Here is a 19,642-nt window from a genome sequence, read left to right on the forward strand (position 1 = left end):
AAAGAACATTCTTCTGTTAAAAACAAGAGGATTGGCCATGACAGCCTGGACGCTCACCTCCACCTTCTCTTGGGCTTCTCCAGAGCCCTGCCTGTGGGGAAAGCCCACCAAGTACCGTGTGCACGCATGTCACTATCCCCGTCAGCTACGTTATGAAGTATAACTATAATGCACCAATAAAATATATAAAAAGCCCTATCTGCGATTCAACAAGCACATAGCTCCTCTCAACGTACCTCAGCTCTGCAGGAGAAATCGCCTCCACTTCAGTGAAGGTGGAGATAGTGAGTTAAGGCAATCTCCTTGTGGCCACAGTTATTCATCGATACCACCCACCAAGCCTTCCAAGTCTACACATTTAAATGAACCTTCTCAAAGGACGTTTTTTTTTTTTCATTGTTAAGTGGACTCCTACTCTGAAAATATGTTTTGTTGAACAAGAGCAGCAGGATGTCGATGGTTGTAGACACTGGGTGTCCATTATCCTATTCTCTTTACTTGGTGTGTGTTTGAAATTTCCAATCATAAAACATTTTTTCAAATACATTTTAAGTTGGGCATGGTGGTGCATGCCTGTCATCCCAATACTTGGGAGGCTGAGACAGGAGGATTACAGACTCAAGGCCAGCCTCAGCAACTTAGCAAGACCCTGATTCAACATAAAAATTTTTTAAAGGGGCTGGGGTTGTATGTCAGAAGTAGAAAGACCCTGGGTTTCAACTACACACACACACACACACACACACACACACATACACACACACACACACAATACACATATAGCCAGGCATGGTGGCGCACGCTTGTGATCCCCGCGCTTGGGAGGCGGAGAAAGGAGGATCGCGCTGGTTTGGAGCCAGTGCTCTGTTTGGAAACAGAGACCCTGTTTCCACATAAAAAAGTTAAAAAATAGGTCTGGGAGTGTAGCCCGTGGGAGTGTATCCCGGAGGTAGAAGGGCTTCCAGGAACCCCAGTACCACCACCAAAAAAAAAGAAAAAAATATATATAAATAAAATACATATATTAGTATTAATTTATACATTAAGTATAATATATAAGTAAAGAATAAATAAAGTATGAATAAAAAGTAAGTTAAAGAACCATGTGTAAAACATGCCACCATTTGCAAACAGACACACAAGTTCTTCCTTGTCTGGGTATAGAAAAGACATTTCTGGAGAAATACATGAGAGACTGCCACATCTTTTGTCTTAGTAAGCTTGGGTCACTATAATTAATTACTGCCCACTAGTTGGCTGAAACAACAAGCATTTCTTTCCCACAGTTCTGGAAGCTGGAGGTCCAAGATGAAGGCACAGCGGGGCCGGGCTCCGGTGAGGGCCTCTTCCAGGCTGCAGGTGGTCTTCTCACGTCCTCACATGGCAGAAGGAGGGAAACCGAGCAGGGCATCCTTCCTCTAAGGGCTCTGTGATAGAAAATGTCCCCTACAGAGCTCATGTAGTAATGCTGGAGCTGATATAATTGAGTTCTGAGGGATGTCATCCCAGAAGCAGATAACTCTAGTGTAATAGGTTTACTGTGTGGTAGGTACCCAGTCAGCCAGTAGGCTGAGGATGGAGGAGGTGGTCCCTGGGGGCACGGCCATGGAGACTGTGTCTATGGTTCCTCCTCCCTCTGCTCCATTTCTTGCTTCTGGCCTCCCTGATGCGAGGCACGCAGCCTGTGTGCTCTCCCTCTCTACGCTTCCTGCTGCGATGTCTGAGTCCCCGGCCTCACATGGACTGAACCCGAAACTAAGAAAATCCACCCTCTTTCGTCTAAGTGATGTGGTCGGGTCTCTAGATTATGGCTGCAAGAATGCTGACAGATCCAGGCACAGACCGCACTCGTGAGGGCTCCACCCTCATGACCCATCACCTTCCATAGCTCTGCCTCCGATAATCCCTGCATGGGGGTTGGGACGCCCACATGTGCACTTGGGGGACACGCAGCATCCAGCCATAACAGTCCCCTAGGAAGGAGACTGCGTCAGCTGGGGCAGGCGTGAGAGGACGTCGTGCTCTTTGCTGCTCACCGGTGGTGTAGTTGGACTTTTGTATCATGTACCTGTCTTGCCTGTTTGAAATATGAGGTTAACTTATTTGACAAATATAATACATTTATGTAGAACTATTGGCTGGGGTAGAGAATGTTTTTGTTTTACATGCGTGTGATATTGGGGATTGAACCTACGGGCATTCTACCTCTGAGCTAGATCCCCAGTCCTATTTATTTATTTGTTAAATTTTATTTTGAAACAGGGTCTCAATAAATTGTAGAGGGCCTTGTTAAATTGCTGAGGTCAGCCTAGAACCTGCGATCCTCCTGTCTCGGCCTCCCAAGTACTAGGATTACAGGCCTGCGCCATCATGCCCGGCTGAGAGTTTCTGATTCGTTAGTTCATTTGCTTTGCAGACACTATCACCTTCCTGCAGGAGAAGAGCGGAGGGGTATATCAGTACACCTGCTTTCTACTTGAACAAATTAGAGACCTTGAAATCAAGACTCTCCAAGGACCCACCTTAGACCAGAGCATATTTCCGTCTTAGAATTACAGTGTTAGAAGGAAGGAAGAAATGAGGGCTGCCATAGAGACCAGGGCTCGAGTCTTGGGGGGACATTGGGGGGGTCATTTAACCTCTCCACATTTCTGTTTTCTCACCTGCAGATTGAAGACAATATCAACTTCTCACGGTGCTTGTGAAAGTGAAATGAAAGTCATGCAGCCAGGTGAGGTGGAGCGCACCTCTAATCCGAGCATTTGGGAGGCTGAGCCAGGAAGACTGCAGGTTTGAGGCCGGCCTCAGAAACTCTGTTTCAAAATGAAAAAGAGCTGGGGGCGTAGCTAGGAAGTAGAATGCCCCTGGATTCAATACCCAGTACCAAGGAAGGTCAGGAAGGGAGGGAGGGGAGGAGAAAAGAAAAGAAAGAAGAAAGGTACCTTTATGTTTGTTATATCTAAATTTTCATTTCCTACACAATCTCCTCCAAAATATCTGTATTAAATAGCGAATTTACTAAATAGTAAATATTATCCACTTCTAAACACACACACAAAATCACAACCTCATATAATATCCAGTCTGTTTAGACTGTAGAAAGGCCATCACAAGTCATCCTCAAGTCTGCTTCCTCATATGCCTCACTGCCCTCCATGGCTCTTACTTCTCCCCTCTGAAGCCTGTTCTTAGTCTGCTAATTCTTTTAAACCATGAACAAAGTTTTACACAGGTTCTTATTAAATTTCGCCCATTGTTCAAACTCCTTTTCATCATAAATTCTACTATCTAAAGTACTGTCTCTCCCTGTTTTGACCACTGTAGACCTGTCCAATGGGACTTTTGACGCTATCAGAGATATTCATAAAACCATCACTAAGACAGGTGCCGGAGTGACGCACTGTGGCCAGGTTAGCATGGACCCTTCACCTTCTTCAACAGTTTAGGGCTACTGCTGATGAGCTAGTAATTCTGGATGTCACCCACTTCTCTCACAAAATAGCTCATCTCACTGTTTGATCATTAGAAAGCGCAGTTAAGAGCTGATCTTGAATCTGCTTCCCCGGATGTAGCAACCTTCTGTGGTCTTGATCCTGAAAAGAGTCCCTCTCCCCCGCCACAAAGACTGTGAGATACCCTGCCAAATGTCCTTCTAGGGTCAAGACACATGCCATCCATAGCATGTCCTGACTTCACATGTCTGTGTTTAAAAAGAAAAGGAAGGGATTTTTTTTTGGCACGAAGGGCAGAATGACCCTTGCTGGTTTCTGGAGTATGTCCCTTCCTCTGCTAGTTTTTTTTTTTTTTTTCTCCTAGTTGCAAAATAGAGGACTCAACACCTTCTGTCAGAAGAACCAGATCCAATCTCAAATATAAAACAACTTCACAACATGTTAACTGTGGCATAAATGTAAGAGGGTGACATCAGGTTCCAGGGAAGCTCAATTTCCTCACTGTGGGCTGGAAGACAAAGGGCAGCTTCTACAGAAAGGGGATTATGGCAAGTTGGTGGGGGAGGGATACGCCAAGTGAGGCACTTGGTGGTATACTTTGATGGTTAATAGTAAATTAATTTTTATCAGCATCCACAAAGAATGATGTCACAATGCCTATGTAGGAATGAACGTGAAGCCGAGGGGAGGGTGTTACTGAGTATCTATCATGGTGCTGGACTCTTCCTAGATCTCCACAAGAACTCCTCAAAATGGGAAAGCCCACATCCTGCAGACAGAGAAGCAGGACCTGAGAGGTTAAGACCACACAGAAAATACATGCCCAAACTCCAGCCCAAACCAGGCCCCCTTTCTTCTCGAGCTCTCCTTCCTTCACATTTACCGAGCTTTGCTTTCTCTGACTCACTGTTTTCATGGTTGCTTCCTTCCCTCCGTCCTCGGGAACGTCCCAGAACTCTGCAAGCACTTCCACCATTGGCTCTTCTTTATCTTAAATCTGTTCAATCCTTATCTTATCCAAACTTGGCCCTAAACAATCAGAAAACTAGACTGGCAGCCGACACCTGAGTTCAGCGTTGGTTCTCCCCTGCCGGGTGGAGGGTAGGTCAGTTGCTCTCAGTGACTCCAGAGGCTGACCTCCCTCCTTCTGTCAGACTTCTCCGTACATTCACCTCACCACCACCTCCTCGCCTAATCCCACCTCTACAATCTCGTTAAGTCCTCATCACCCACCCGTAGCAATGCCCCTGTCCTCCATCCCCGGCATCCCTGTGTCTCTGGACCATTTGAGGTTGAGTGTCCGTCTTCTCATCTTGATGCGTGACTTAAGTTACCTTGATTTCCTCTCCATAATCCTGACTGTGTTCCCTCCAGCCCTCTTCCCCCCTTCCTTTTTAAAAATTTTTTGCTACGCCGGGCGTGGTGGCACACGCTTGTAATCCCCTTGCTTGGGAGGCAGAGACAAGAGGATCGTGCAGGTTCGAAGCCAGCCGAGCTGACTTAAGAGACCCTGTTTCAAAAATGTAAAATAGGTCTGGAAGTGTAGCCCGGAGGTAGAAGGGCTTCCAGGAACCCCAGTACCACAAAAACAACAAAAAAAATTTTTTTTGCTACTACTGGGGATTAAACCCAGGAGCATTCTACCTCTGAGCTATATCCCCCCACACCTTTTTTTTTTTTTTTTTTTTTTAAAACAGGGTTTCTCTAAATTGCTGAGGCTGGCCTACATGTGATACATGTGACCCTCCTGTCTCAGTTTCCCAAGCACTGGGATTATAGGTGTCCACCACCATACCTAGCTTCTTTCTCCTTCTCTCTAACCAGAGTCCCCCAAAGTTCCATCCATCTTCTCGTGTATGTGTTTGTGTTGCTGAGATTGAACCCAGAGGCATTCTACCTCTGAGCTACACCCCTAGCCCTATTTTTAAATTTTATTTTATCATAGTGTCTCCCTAAGATGCTGAGAGCCTTACCAAATCGCTGAGGCTGGCCTCGAACCTGCGATCTTCCCATCTCAGTCTCCCAAGTACTGGGATTACAGGCGTGTGCCACCACACCCAGCCTCAGCCTCTCTTCTCTTCCCCACTACTCTCTTGTCCTGAGAACAGTCATGGGTCCCATAGCTTCAACAGTCACCGCCATGCAGATGACTCGTGAATAAATCCCCCCATCTTCCCTGGCTTCCCTCCTGCTCTGTAGGCCCGAATCTTTAACCCCTGTGGGAAATGTCCACCTCGATGATGACTTTTGCTTGAGTCTCTTACTGCTGATAGTTCAGAGGTAAAATAAAAATATTTTCAAGTAGAAATAGCTTAATGGTTCTGTTTGATGGTAAAAGGATACACGGTCTCACACAGTGGCTTGTAGCTGAGGTGGTCTAGGGCTAGTGGTCACCTCTGTCCCTTGACAGTATCCGTGGTATTGGCCTCCTCTTCATGGTCCAATGGTGCCCTGCTGCCAGAGCCACACCTGGAGTGGGGTGGAAGAGGTGATGGCCACACCCAGCAGCAAGGGAGGCTGGGAGTGTGCTTTGTGTTCCGAGAGGCCAAGGGTCTACTGGTTCTCTTGCTATGAAAGCAGGAAGAGACATGGAGGACAAGCAACGATCTCTGCAGGAGACTCCAGCGAGCACCTGCCCTTCTGCTTCCTCCGCCCATCTGCATTTCTGTAGTGAAGATATTAGCATCATTGTCATTTATGACACAAGTATCTCCCTCAGTTTATCTTCTGCCTCTTAATCTTGTTTATGACATTTTGGGAAAGACGTACACTTTACATCTTTATGTGTTTAGACGTCTTAATCCCATCCTTCGTGGTTCCTGCTCTCTGCCGAAGGACGCAAATGGCCTCCCGTGTTTATGTTAAACACATAGTGACCTTTAAAAGTAGATCCATAAAATCCCTTCGCTCCAATGGTATTTCCTGGAAAAACAAGTTATAAGGATTTTTTTTTTCTTTTGTGGTACCAGGGATTATACCTAGGGGTGTTCCATCTTCAAGCTCCACCCCCAGCAATATTATTTTTTATTTTGAAACAGGGTCTCACTGAGTTGTAAAGGGCCTCACTAAGTAGCTGAGGCTGGCTGCCAACCATGATTCTCCTGTCCCAGCCTCCCAAATGCTGGGATTACAAGTGTGTGCCACCACACCCAGCTCTTAAAATACTTTGATAGTGCCGGGCTTGTAATCCCAGCACTTGGGAGGCTGAGACAGGAGGATTGCACATGTTCGAAGCCAGCCTCAGCTACTTAGTGAGGCTCTCAACAACTTAGTGTGAGACCCTGTTTCCAAATAAAGTATAAAATAGGTCTGGGAGTATAGCCAGAGGTAGAAAAGCCCCTGGGTTCCAACCCCAGTACCACACACACACACACACGAAAAAAAAAAAAAAAAAAAAAAAAAGCTAACAAACTAACAACAACAAACTTTGATAGTTTCATTTTTGCCTTTATATTTATTTATTTTTCTGTACTGTGGATGGAACCCAGGGTCATTGTACCTCCGAGCTACACCCCAGTCCTAGGTTTTAGTCTTTTTTATTTTTGAAACAGGGTATCACTGAATTGTGAAGGGCCTCGCTAAGTAGCTCAGGCTGTCTGCGAACCATTACCCTCCGGTCTTAACCTCCCGAATGCTGGGATTACAAGCGTGCATCACCACGCCTGACTCATTTTTGCCTTTAAATCCCAGTGCATCTAGAATTTATGTTGATAAAAGATATATGGGTAGCAGCTACTTAATTTTTCTCTAAAAGTTAATTATTTGAAATAATATTATTAATCAAATAGTGCCCATTACCCTCTTATGGGCAATTGTTTTTTTATTGGAGATTGAAACCAGGGGCATTCTACCACTGAGCTATACTCCCGTCCCTTTTTATGTCTTTTATATTGAAACAAGTTTTTGCTAAATTACTGTGCACTGTCCTCAATCCTGTGGTCCTCTTGTCTCAGTCTCCCAGTACTGAGATTATGGGCATGTTCCCTAGCACCTAACTAAAGGCAAACTGTGTATGTCCCATGGATATATTTGTTTATCTTCTTCATTATTATTTTTTTCTGGTACTGAACCCAGGGGCATTCTACTTTCAAGCTACAACCTCAGCCCTTTTTATTTTTATTTATTGTGGTCCTGGGGATTGAACCCAGGGGCATCCTACCTCTAACTCTGAGCTACACACCCAGCCATTTTTCTGTTTTTGTTTTGAAACAGTGTCTTACTAGGTTGTTGAGAGTCTAACTGAATGGCTGGAGCCAGTCTTGAGCCTATAATCCTCCTGTCTCAGTCTCCCATGTACTTGGATTGTAGGTGTGTGCTACCACGTCCAGCCTCTCTTCCTCATTATTCTATCAATTTGCCTATTCCTGTGTCAGGTCTAGTTTTGTTTGCTGTTACTGTGAAATAGTGTATTGATATCTGATAGGGTGAATTCCTATTCCTTAGTACTTTAAACAATGTACTGTCTATAGGTATTTATTCTTTTAAACAACTTAGAGTTAGTTCACCACGTTCCAAAATAACCCTATTGGATATTGGAATTCTACTAATTTGTTTTTGGTATTTTGGAGAGAATGATCATTCCATTCACAGTGCTGTCTGCTGTCCAGGAACATGGTATACCTCTTCATTTGAGCGTTTGAATGTCCTCAGGAAGCTCATGAATTCCTGTACATAGGCATCCATTTGCTCTTTCATTCATGCAAGTATGTTAAGGTTTTACTACATCCAGAAACCACCTATGAGGTATGGGCTCTTGAAGTCAGGCCAACTTGGGTCTGACTTGATCCTTGTCATTGCTATCTATGAGACCCTAAGAACATTATCTTTTTTGTTTTTGTTTTGTTGCTTGTTTGTTTGTGGTACTGAGGATTACATCTGAAGGATTCTACATCTGAACAACACCCTCAGCCCTATTTTGTATTTTATTTAGAAAAATGGTCTAAGTTGTGGAGGGCCTTGCTAAGGTGGTGAGGCTGGCTTTGAACCTGCAATCCTCCTATCTCAGCCTCCCAAGGACTGGGACTATAGGTGTGTGCCACCATGCCTGGCTAGTAAGTTCTTTTTACCCCATTGAGCTTCAATTTTCAGCTACTAAAAGGGACAAAAATATATTGTGGTATTAAAAAAAAGATAGTGTACATCTAGCACCTAGCAAGTGTCAGTGCACGGTAAGCCCTCAATAAAGGTTAGCGCTCCCTCTCGATCTTTTAACCACAAGACCCTGATTAACTGATAGTACTAGTAGGTAAGTACAGACTAAAGAGCCATACAAAGAGACGACCCAGCTTTGGAATGTTAAAAAGGATTTTACCTAGAGGAGGAGGCTGAGTCCTGAAGTAAATATAAAAACTAAGGTCAAGGCCAGGCGTGGTGGTGCACGCTTGTAATCCCCATGTTTAGGAGGCGGAGACAGGAGGATCCAGCAGTTTCGAAGCCAGCTGCGCTGGCTTAAGAGACCCTGTTTCCAAATAAAAAAATATAAAAATAGGTCTGGGAGTGTAGCCTGGAGGTAGAAGGGTTTCCAGGAACCCCAGTACAACCACCAACAAACAAACAAACAAAACAAAACAACAACAACAACAAAAAACTAAGGTCGAGCCAGGCGTGGTGGCACACACTTGTAATCCCTATGCTTGGGAGGCTGAGACAGGAGGATCGCACAGGTTCGAAGCCAGCCTCAGCTACTTAGTGAGGCTCTCAGCAACTCAGTGAGACCCTGTTTCCAAATAAAGTATAAAACTAGGTCTGGGAGTGTAGCCCGGAGGTAGAAAAGACCCTGGGTTCCACCCCCGTACCACAAAAAACCAAACCAAACCAAAACAAACAAACCACAAACAAAAACTAAGGTCAAGAAAGACTAATTTACCCAATAGCATGCAATTACAGCAGAACTGGGATTAGAAGCCAGGTTTCCTAACTTTTCCTCCAGATTTCTTCCCCTACCATTACCTGTGGTCAGTAAGTGTAGTTTGTTTATCTTTGTGGGTTTTTCTGGTGCTGGGGATTGGACCCAGAGCCTCACGCATGCATTTTATCACTGAGCTATATACTCCCAGCCTTTTTACTGAACTTACTGTGACCGACTTGTTTCAGGGTATCAGGATTTTCTACACATTTGCCTGGAATTTCCGAGGAACTCAGCAAATCCTGGAGAGATGAGCTTTTCTTATGGCTTGTTTTACTGACTGTGGTTTTAAGATATCCCCACGTGTAAAATGTGGGATCTGTGCTATAACTAAAGCTTCTGCCACAGAACCCAGAGTCGCACTCAAGGACTCTCTAATTGCATTCTCGGATTTGTCATCTGTTTTGTTCTTGTTTAGGTTTTCTTATTTTTCCCTTTCTTTTTTGTGGTATTGGGAATGGACCCAGGGCATTCTACCTCTGAGTTATACTCCTAGCCCCGTGTTATTTTTATTCTGAAGCAGGGTTTCACTAAGTTGCAGGGGGCCTCATTAAGCTCCCAAGGCTGGCCATGAACCTCCAATCCTCCTGTCTCAGCCTCCTAAGTACTAGTTACAAGTATGTGCCACTACACCTGGCTGGATTTGCTATTTTTTTTTTTTTCAGTACTGAGGATTGAAGTCAGGCGCATTCCACCTCTGAGCTATACCCCCAGCCATATGTTTTATTCTTTACTTTGAAACAGGGTCTCACTAAGTTGCAGAGGGCCTCACTAAGTAGCTGAGGCTGGCCGCGAACCTGCAATCTTTCTGTCTCAGCCTCTCAAGAACTGGGATTACAGACATGCACCACCACGTCCGGCTCTATTTGTTTTCTTATATTTGATATGGATTGAGGTTTTGGGCAAAGCTAATATATTTAATATAACTGAGAAATGGTGTGATGTTCAAATGACCTCGTTTGCTATTTACAATCCATATAAAATAGACCATATGAGTGGCTCCTTTATTCTTGAATTTCTCAGCCTAGTAAAACCAACCCCTTAAAAATATTAGAGGGAAAAATATTATGCTAATATTTTTGCTAATATTATGCTTATTTTTGCCAAATAGAAATTGAAAGTTAATGGCAATTACATATCATATCATATATTTCATGAAAGAACTTTTAACACCAAATACAAGACAAAAATCTCACAGCTTGAATGTTCTTCTAAAACATTACTGTACTTACTGTTCTGTTTTAGGGGACTAGAAAAAGGTGCAGATTCAGGAAGACCTGCATGGATTATTCTTTGTGAGCAATTAAAAAATTTTTTTTTGTGGTACTGGGGGATTGAACCCAGGGAGACTACCTGAGCTTCACCCCCAGCCCTACTTTATTCTTTTATTTTGCGCTATACCTGCAGCCCTCTTTTATTTTTATTTTGACACCGGGCCTCATTAAATTGCAGAGTACCTCATTAAGTTGCCGAGGCTGGCCACAAACCTGTGCCCCTCCTGTGTCAGCCTCTCTAGCACTGAGATTACAGGTGTGCACCACCACGCGTGGCTGTGAGCAAATTTTAAGACAGCCATAACCAGTGGCGGTGGCACCCGCCTGTTCAGTTTTAACATGGATCAGCTCTTCTCTAGTTATGGGCCTATTCTTCTGCCAACTGCCAGCTACCTCATACCTTTCAACTGTGCCTAGTAGCCCCTAGTTTTCTAGCTGTTTCTGCACTAAGAACAAAGGGCTTACCACAGTTCAAAATGTCAGGGTGCAACAGAATCACCTGAGATGCTTGTTAAAATTCTGACCCTATTTGTCCTACCTCCAGAGATTTGACCCAGTAGTTCCAGGGGGTGATTCTAATGAGAAATGACTATTTTTTTTTCAGCATCTCTCATTTTTTCCCCCCTTTTGATAGAGGGGATTGAACTTAGTAGCATTCTACCTCCAAGCTATACCCTCAGCCCTATTTTACTTTTTTATTTTGAAACAAGGTCTCACTAAGTTGCTAAGGGTCTTGCTAAGTTGCTGAGGATGGCCTCAAACCTGTGATCCTCCTGCTTCAGCCTCCCAAGTACCGGGATCACAGGAGTATGCCACCATACCTGGCTGCAGCTCTGATTTTTAAGCTTCTATTTAATTCTCCTAACATTAGCCTTTCCTTCTAACTATTCTTGCCTGGACATATGAAACCTGAGCTGATTCAAGCCTGTGGACCAGAAGTGTGCAGTTGAATTTTTTGCCACCATGGAAATGTTCTAGGCATCCGTGGCGTCCAGTGTGGCCGCAACTGCTCGCATGTGGCTATGAGCCCTCGAAATATGGTTAGTGTTTTAAGGAACTGAATTTTTTATTTTATTTAAATTAAGTTTGCATTGAAATAGTCACATGTGGCTGGTACCTTTCATGTATTCTATTCACAGCTCTGACTTGATGACTACTTTTCAAGAAATACAGACCAGAGAAAAGAACTTAAAAGACCCAAGAGGAAGAACCAGTAGCCTAAGAAAATGGAGAAAGACAGACAGACCACACACACACACACACACACACACACACACACACACACACACACACCAGGGACGAGGCATTGTCCCAAGGGTATGCCCCCTGCCATCTCGTGATCTGCTTCCTCCACCCATGCCTCCACCTCCCAGTTAACACCCAGTGGTCCATCCAATGTGTTGATCCATTCAATGGATTAATCCACTGATGAGGATTAACTGATGACTGAGCCTGCATGCTCCTGTCATTTCCTGAGGTCCCCACCTTTAGACGTTGCTGTGTTTCCTAACACATGTGGTTTAGAGGACACACCAGCCCCAGACCATACCACTGTGTGACCCTCTCGATGGAACTAGATGGGTATCAGGTTCCAGCCATCACATTCCCGGCGAGCTCAGAAAGGGGAGAAGCACATGTTATTTGATCATCTATATTCTACAGAGAACAAAAAGACCGACTCCTTATTTGGTGTAGTTTTAAGATGTTCTATTGTAAAACTGCTTTTATAAAAAAGGAAGCAGGTGGAGTACAAGATGAAACAAGTTGATAAACCTGAGCTGATGACTGTTGATGCTGGCGATCCGTACGTGGATTCATTACATAATCCTGTGTTTGTGTCTCTGTTAAAAGTTGTTTAATGTTTTTTTTTAATTCTTTTTTTTTTTTTTTGGTGGTACTAGAGATTGAACCAAGGGGCATTCTACCTCAGAGCTACACCCCAGCCCTATTTTATTTTTGAAACGGGGTCTCACTAAATTGTAGATGAGGCTGGCCATGAACCTGCAATCCATCTGTTTCAAACTCTCAAGTACTGGGATTACAAGTATGTGCCACAATGCCTAGCTCAAAATTCTGTGTGTGCTGCACACACGTGTGTGGGATAAAAGGGATGGAACCCAGGGGTGTCCTGCCACTGAGCTATACCACTGGTCCATTTTATTTTGAGATAGGGTCTCACTAAATTGCTGAGGCTGGCCTTGAACCTACAATCCTCTAGTCTCAGCCTCCAAGTACTAGGATTACAGGTATGTACAACTGTGCCTGGCTTTATAAAAATTGTGTAGTAGCTAGACATGGTGTTGCATGCCTGAAGTCCAAGTGCTTGAGAGGCAGAGACAGGAGGATCACAGGTTTGAGGCCAGCCTCAGCAACTTAGCAAAACCCTTTTTAAAAATAAAAAATAGGGCTGAAGGAGTTCAGAGGTAAAGTGCCTCTGGGTTCAATATTCAATACCAAAAAAAAAAAAAAACCTTTTTAAGACATGGTATCATGACTTGGTAACGCTGAGCTGTGAGCACGCAAGTGTCTAGTATATTACTCGTATTCTCTGGAATACTCTGTATTTACAATCACGTTTTTGAGTGTTCACGAGACAAATGCAGCCTCAGGCCCAGTTTTCTTCGACAACTTTCTTCCGGCTATGGGCCTCCCTATTTTCTTTGTATTACTCATAATTTCCAGCATATGGCAGCAACTATTGATTAGGCTTGGATGTTTTATCTAAATCGCACATTTCTTCCTCCCTACAGGAGGGCAGCTGCTGCGATTTCTGCCGAGTTGCACATCCTCGTTGACTTTTTCACGTTTCCCAGGCGCTCCTGCAGACCAGCAGTCCGTGGAAGCTGCGCTGCTCTACACCGCGAGGTGCGTGGTGGCAGCTCCCCGGAGGCTGGCCTGTCAGGGCCCAGGGGCTTGCCCTTCCCACGAGCCTCTGCCCACCTCTCCTGCGCATGGAGCTTTCTCGTCAGCTGGGGCTCCTCTGACTATTCCGGTCCCCATAGTAACTTTCCGCCAGCCCACCTCTGGTCCCTATGTCTGCTGCCTTCTGGGCTGGCCACTTTTAATTGACAAAGCCCTAGGTTTTGTGCCACCCGCATCCCTGCCATCAAGTACCCCATCAGGCCACAAACATGCTGCCTTTCATGCTCTGCTCAGTGCTGGGAAAACCTGGCGGTTTGGGGCCGAGGGAGCCCAGGGAGGAAAGCCCACCTTAGGCTCCAGTAGTTCTTACCTGAAGCTCTAGATATGTTCCAGAAATAAACACTTGTTACATTCTTGCCTGCCCTTGGTCAATTTCCAGAGCCCCCAAATCATTATTGTTTCTATTTTCTTTCTTTCCTCCCTTCTCCTTCTCCCTCTTTCTTCCTTTTTTCCCCCTGGCACTAGGGGTTGAACCCAGTACTATCTATCTCCGAGCTGCACTGCCAGCCCTATTTTATTTTTTATTCGTAAGTAGGGTCTCCCTAAATTACTGAAAGCCTTGCTAAGTTGCTGAGGCTGGCTTCCAACCCGGGTCCTCCTGTCTCAGCTTGCCAAGTACTGGGATTACAGGTGTGTACCATCATGCCCAGCAGGCAATTTTAGTTTTACATTTGCTTTTTGCAGGAAGATTGGCTGACTCCTTCATACTGCCACAGCCAAAGCCGCTGCTAATATCAGACTATCTACAATGTTCCCAACATTTTACATATATTCTACATATGTATGTGCATGTTAAAAGATGACCACAGGGCTAAAATTTCTTTTCAGTAAATAAATCTGATTTCCAAAGAGAATTTAAAAAGTGAGATTCAGAAAAGGGAAGTCAGTTTCTTAAGCAGAGGTTCTGTAAAGAACTCATATTTACCATCTTCAATACTTGTCAAGACAGGAGCTACCAAGTTGCCACACACAATCTCAAGAACGATATCGGTTGAATGCATGTATCTAAGACTGTCTTAGCAGTTAGCTCACCACGTGGCATGAAAATGCTTTAAGGAGAGAACTAGGATGATTCAAAACATTTTCAAAGACTGAACATTCCATGTAAGTTTTCAAAAATAAAGTCTTGAATGTGTCAACTTTAGCACCACCTCCCCTTTATCCAAGGAAAGTACCTGAAATACCTTTGCTAAGGCCTGAAAAACCTTTGCTAAGGAGATTAATGTGTTTACTCTTAGATGATACCTAGTTCTTTATACCTGAAGAGAAGGGGCTGAAAAGAAAACCAGGAGCCAATTTCTATTTTCTTTAAAAGAAATCACACCTCAGCCGGGCGTGGTGGCGCACGCTTGTAATCCCCAGGTTGGGAGGCTGAGACAGGAGGATTGCACAGGTTCGAAGCCAGCCTCAACTACTTAGTGAGGCTTTCAGCAACTTAGTGAGACCCTGTTCCCAAATAAAATATAAAATAGGTCTGGGAGTATAGCCCGGAAGTAGAAAGCCTCTGGGTTCCACTCCCAGTACCACCAAAAAAAAAAAAAAAAAAAAAAAAAGAAAAGAAATCACATCTCCCTTAACCATCTGTGGTGTGGGGGACCCCAACACTAAAAAAATATATAGGCTGTTAGAAACACGGCCATTGACTACAGGCACTTAGGGACACAGCCATTTACACGTGGCCATTTACACGTGGGTCAGGAGAGCTTGAGAGGAAAACTCACAATGTAGTATCCTTCCACATCTCCATGCTTGTATTTGACAACAAAGACATATCTTGGAATTTTTAGTGTCCTAGGATATATAAGGGAACAACTTTAATAAACTGAAGTTCATAGTCAAGTATCTTCAAATCATTGCAATTTAACTTCTGAGGACCAAAAATAGTTCACTGGTCAAAGAATGTTGGAACTGAGAAAATTATTTGTCTAAATATGTTACAGCTGAAAAATATCACTGTTGAAAATACCATTACAGTGCAAATTTTTAAATATCTTAACCCCAGAAGGGACAAAGGACTGATACACAGGAAGATTCCATTTTAAGAGCCAAGGCAAAAAAACCAACTAAAGGTTCAAACATTTGCCTAAGTAATCCATTTATTAACATTTTAAAATTTCCTTTATCACCAAGACAAATGTTGTTGTGATACTAATGGATCCCTAATTTACAAAATATACTAAAATTTGACAGCATGCTGCAAAACTCTTGCTACATCTCGAGTCACATGACGTACATCCCAAGGACAGGACAAGGTTCAGGGTGATGGCCTTTTGTATTCCACTAGGGCAAGAACCACTAGACTTTTGACAGCTCATTTGTTAGCTTGCTTCCTTCAAGCCATGCATGGCAACCACTCCTCCCCGCCCACCTGCCTTCCATGTCCAAGCCAGGGCCCCCCCAGGACTGACATGCCCCCAAGAGCACTTCTCAGTTATCTGGACATGTGTCGGTCTCTCTCACTTGACTGTGGGTTTCTCAAGCCTCAGAACCTGTTCCCTGCTTTTAAGCACCTAAGTTCTCCTCCAACCAAGGAAAAGTTCCACAACTTCCCTTTGCCCAAATCCACTCACTGCTTGCAACCCCCTTTTTCGGTGGCTGCTGCCCCACCAGGCTCCTCCCTGCCCGTCTCCTCTCTCCCGCGCCTACTCAGGGTCCAGTCTCTCAGCCCGCACCTTTCTCCACCCCTTTCCTCTTCTCCCTTGGCATCTGGGGTTCCCAGCAAAGCTGCCCATACTGTCCCTGCGGCTCGTCGCCGGCTCAACAGGGTGCTGCCTGCTGGGCCACCCACTCTGCTCTGGTCAAAGCGCTCAACTACTTTCTGGTCCCTAACCCAACACTGTCTTCTTCCGACTCATCTCCCCAGCCATCTCAGTAGCACTTCATGCTTCTGGTTCCTCCTTACCTTTGGAAGTGGCATCGGCAGCACCTCTACCCGACACTCTGGGCCCACGCTTTGGCAGTAATAATCCCAACTTGTATTATCTGCATGGAACTGTGGATTTTAGAAAGCATTTTCCACAAGTAGTGTTTGCTCACTTAAGAGATGTTGCGAATGAGTGCTATTCCACCCTATTACTCCACGAGGCTACTAGATGGGTATCATTTCATTTTAGAGAGGAGAAAAACAAAGCCCATAGTTGAGGTAATTTTGCTAAAGGTCACATAATGATGACTCCAATCATCCTGCTATCAACTTAAAAACCAAGTTTTCTCCACTACTGCCACCATATGAAGAGTTAAACATACTCAAGTTCCACATCCCAAGAACAAATGAAGACATAATGATTTTCTTGGAGAAAGACCCAGAGGCTAATGACCATACCACCTCTGAAGAAAAAGGGGGGGAGGGCTGGCTAACCCTCCCCCATATCCTTTTCATACATTATCTTCAGAATCTTCAAGTTGGTCGTACTTCAAATTTCCAAGGCTCAAATGGAATCCCGACAGCAGACACAGCAGACATCTGGCGAGTACTGAGAGACATCGGCTCCAGTAGTCCATCAACTGTGGCCATAAACAACATGTGTAAGTCATTTCTTCCCTTCTAAAGAAAAGTCAGCAGCTGTTTGCTAAATTCTTTTTTATTGTGGATGAAGATATTGCCAACTTACATATATCATCTTTATTTGGAGATTTTTTTTTTTTTTGCCTTGTAGTCATCCTGAGAAACAACAAAAATGCATTTTATTTAGCTCTATACAACATAACCTAATTTTAAAGTTGGGTTGGAAATGTCTGATTTAGATATTTCCCTAGAAATCGAAACAACTGATCAATTTTAAATAGCAAAACCTTAATAAATTAAGAAGACTGGCAAATAATCACAAATGTCAGAAGATTAAAATTATCATTTTCCATAGGAATATATATATAAGTACCAACTAACTTATTTGATATTTACAAAATACCAGATCATTTTTTTGTTGATGGAAGATGTTTGAAGTTCGCTGATATTCTAAAAACTTTATTAGTTTTAAAAATCAAGTCCCAGCGCTTGGGAGCTTGGTGTGTAACAGCACTTTCTCAACAGTTCTCATCACCCTCCTTGTCCCTGAAGACAGAGCTCGCTTTACTTTCTCTCCCACTTATTAACTGAATAAGTATTTATTTACTTAGGTTTTGGGGATTGAACCCAGGGGCATTCTGCCTCTGAGCTACACCCCAGCCATTTTAATTTTCTTATTATTTTGAAAACAGGTTCTCACTAAGTTGCTGAGAATCTCATTAAAGTCCCAAGGCTGGCCTCAAACCTTCAATCCTCCTCTTTTAGCCTCCCAAGTACTGGGATTTTAGGCGTGCACTGCCACGTCCAGCTGGATAAGTACTCTGAAGTCATTTTTGTCCAATTAACCGCTGAAAGTTTAAAAAAACTCAAGGCTTTATGAAGAGGATGATAGTTTTAAATGAAAAGGTTCTTATGGTTTTCTTCCTCTTAAAAAATTAGGAACTAAAACTAAAAAAAAAAAAAAAGATACAGTATTATACTAAAATCAAATTCAAGAGCTGGATAGATTCTGTTATATTGTGATCAACTACAGTTGAAAACCATTAGAAATGATGTGAAAAAGTGTCAACTACGAATTCTAAAGTCTATAAACAGTACAATTACCGTGGTTCAAATCTTGCCGTGAGCTTGCTGCTAGCAGTGGCTCTCTGCTTACATTCGAGCTATATATTATACGCTTCACTACTGTCTGGATATAAGGACATTCCTTGAGCAGATGGTTCATCTCAGAAACAACCTAGTTTCAGGAAAGTGGGTGAGTTACGTCTGGTTTAGATCAACAAGCACAGTATGTGTACCAGTCAGCTAGTTTCAACGATACGACAGAAACACTAGGTACCAGAGCCTTTGGACAAGGCCGCGTACTCAACGGCAGCCATGTCACGTGTTCTGTGGTGTCCGGATGTGCAATCCACCCTCCAGCTCCAAACCTAGGTGAAACTACGGGGTGGTGGGGAACGAATCAGGGAAAGAAACATCTCAAATGCCATAAAAGTCATTTTAAAGTCATTTCAAATATGATGACACACTACTTAAATATCTATCATGTTTCTCTGTTTCAAAGCAAAATACTTCTGGCATGTTCTATTTCTTCAAAATAAAGGAGCATGTACCTTTAAAAAAAAAAAAAGCTTAAAAATTAGTATTTCAGTTGCTCCACACTGAAAAGAAACTTCAATAGCAAGCAGCAAGTATCTCAAGATAGTCACTGAAAGGGTATTTCTGAGGTGCATATAAAAACCTATGGTAGTGAGATGATCCTCAACTTCGGATAGTTTGACTTACAACTTCTCAGTATTATGAAGGCACAAAAGTGATAAACACTTGTACAAACTGTATTTTTGGGGGTGGGGGACTGGGGATTAAACCCAGGGCATTCTGCCTCTGAGATACACCCTTAGCCCTATTTTATTTTTATTTTGAAACAGGGGTTGCTAGGTTGATGAGAGTCTCACTATTTGTTGAGACTGTCCTCAAACCTGCGATCCCCCTGTCTCCGCCTCCCGTGTGCTGGGAGCATCTTTGACTTTGAGTTTTCACCTTTCCCTGGACAGGCGATCTGCAGCTCAGCAGTCTCTGGATGCTGGGCGGCAGCAGGGAGCTGCAGCTCCCGATCAGCTGCAAGGTGGGAAGGGCCCACAAGAGACGCAGCAGGACGCCGTGCTGCCAAACTAGGGTGGGTGGAGCTTAGCCGTGACCCGTAAATGTGCCTCCAATCCAAGATCTCGGTGCATTTATTAGGGTGCAATCCCACTGTAAGTCGAGAAGCATTTGTGGTGCCACAGAGAAATAATAATGGGCAAAACTGACAGGACGCAATTTGCCAATGTCCAATATGAGCTGCTATGATAACTTCCTTATATGTACTAAAGAATGGCAACGTTAATAAGTTAGTTGGGATGTAGGTAACATCATGAAGCAGTATTACTTTAGTTAATTTTTCAGAAAACAAGTCTTAACCATCAACACATAATCACAACTTCCAGTCTTCCAAATATATTAGAAATATACAGTTAATCACAGCAAAATTTACAAAACCCAAATTGAGTTTGGCTGGAGCCGGGCCTATTTACATATTTGGATT

The sequence above is a fragment of the Muscardinus avellanarius genome (assembly GCF_963383645.1).
Source record: "Muscardinus avellanarius genome assembly, chromosome: 12".
Taxonomy (NCBI): Eukaryota; Metazoa; Chordata; class Mammalia; order Rodentia; family Gliridae; genus Muscardinus; species Muscardinus avellanarius.